Here is a 2,522-nt window from a genome sequence, read left to right on the forward strand (position 1 = left end):
ATCTGGGTTCAAAACATGTTCCTTTCTGCCATCATTGTGGAAGTCAACCCTACTTTTTACTGTTGACCATGGTTAATTAGCTTTGCCAATATAGTCATACCTCTTCTCTGTTGGTGTCTGGATATAGGAAATTCATATGAACTGGCAGCAACCGGAACATGTAGTTTCAATGAGAAGTTTTTTGGGTTTCCTGTCAAGTGTGTGCTCCTGTTTGGGTCCAAAAACTCCATCTCTACAGAGCCAAGACTTGTGATAGGAAACAGAAATTGTCCCACGAGTCACTGAAAATGATTCTAGGTAGGACATTTCTACTCATTGGTTCTTTGTCCCATGTATGCTTCTTTTTGGGGATATAGCACTATGTAAAACTCTGGTTTCATAAATGCATTGTGACCTGAGAAATAACACTTCATAAATCCTGAGTGCCATCTCTGAGATGTCATTTCAACTGCACGATTAGAAGGTCATGCCAGCATTCAATAAGGCCAGCTGCGTTAGGGTACTGCAGCATGTCATAGGACCAGTTGATTACACTCGCATTTCTTCGGCTATGAAGAGTTCCCCTGATTGAAAATTATGATGTGTGAAATGTTGTAAGTACTCTAATGATAACTATGTTTGAAGATCTTCCAATTGGAAAGACAATTAAATATACTAAGAACAGGTGTTTTTTCCTATTAAAATGAATTGCTGACCTTTTTGTAGCTACTCCTTGCATGGGGGTATTTTCCCACTTCTATAATGGCTGATAACAAAGGCTGGCTCATTTCATTTTATCTGTTTGGCTTTTTAGTGCTTTCTCTGTGGAGTATACTATCCTGAGGACATTAAGATGTAATACTAAAATATTTACACTTCGTATCCACTCCCATAGGCTCTTCCACACGATTCTATACAGACCTCCTTGTCTCTATCTTGCAACCTTTTCTTTTCTAGATGCCTGACCAGTTAGTCAGGCATTTGGCCACTGCTCAGGCCCAGATTTTGTCATTACAGTTGTGCTTTACATTACCATTACATCATGTTTGAAATTTACTCATTTGGTTACTAAATTCTAAGTTTGGTGTTCAGCTGCTTTTTTCTCTTTTTGTAAACTATACAAGAAAGCCTCTGGACTTCACACTTACTTTATAGTTGTTTGTTAAGCTTTTCATTGTCCTTAGGTAGAGCATCAATACAACTTTACAAAGCCAACCTATTCTATTTTCCTTTTATGTAACTTCCCTATCCTCTTCCTCTCAAACTTGCATCCCCATATTTTTCCAATACCTATATCATTGAACAGACCAAGGTCTTTTCTTTTCTTGGGACATTCCCTGCAATAACCACCTGCTAGAGTTTTAGCAATGGAGCTACCACTTTGTTCCCAGGACAACCCCCACCTCACATAATCCCTAACATAGTGTCCTCATTGCCAGGCCAGTGAGTCACCAAGTCTTGGAACTCTATCTTATTCTCTGAAATTCTGTGACAGTTTTGTCCTTTGGAAAGGAGATACTGAAATGGAGTTAAGAGTACACAAGATTTATTAGGGATTATACCTGAAAAAAAGAAAAGGGAGAAAGTGACGTTGGTTAGGGGAAGCTGTTGAATCATGAAGTAGATCTGGCAAAGTCTCTGCTAGATCAAAGGAGAGCTTTGCAGCAAAGACTGCTAATAAAAAGACTGTCATACTCACCTTAGTGGCCAGGAGCTTATGCTTCAGTCCTGTCTGGTCCCTGGCTAGGGTCACCCCTAGAAGAGTGTAATCTAAACTCAAAAGCAGAGGTAAACCAAAAACTCAAAAGCAGAGGTAAACCAAAAACTCAAAAGCAGAGGTAAACCAAAAGGAGGAAAGAAGATGCTGTCAACTAGACAGATTCCTCCCAGTTGCTCAGAAAGACCTTTCTCGAGGAAGGATTTGATCAATGGATTTCTGTCTGCTATAAGTAAACTGTCAAAGTTTATATGGTTGGGAAGTGGAGAACCTTCAGAAGTTTAACGAAATGCATGATAGCTCTGATATTCATAATAATAAATAACCAATACCCAAAAAAAGTCTCATAAAGCAAGCCTGTTTTGACACCTCTATCCAAAATCCAGTATTTACTTAATCTATGGATGCTTTTAACCAATTATACGCTGTCAGCCTGACAAAATTATAACTGCTGCTTGTCTTTGAATAAATTTCTCATTTCATTCTAAATATGTAATAAAGTATTGTAGCTTTAGAATATATAACAAAACAATGTTGCCTCAAGATTATTATATTTTCTGGTAATCCATTGACATGCATTATTATAAATCATCTGTGTTTTTCAACAGAAAAACATTTTTAGGACTATAATTCAGTGTATGGAAAAATAATTGAAAAATCTTTCATTTTTTTTATTTATAGTGAATTTAAATATTAATTCTCCTTTGCTGTCACAATTTTATTTTTTGGAGAGGTTACTATTTCATGTAGTTTCATCCACATATAACTTTGTGAATTTGTACATTCTAAAACATAATATGATTTAATGGAGATTAGAATTATTCAC

Source organism: Panthera pardus, unplaced genomic scaffold (assembly GCF_024362965.1).
Source record: "Panthera pardus isolate Hobbes unplaced genomic scaffold, ASM2436296v1 HiC_scaffold_12, whole genome shotgun sequence".
Lineage (NCBI taxonomy): Eukaryota > Metazoa > Chordata > Mammalia > Carnivora > Felidae > Panthera > Panthera pardus.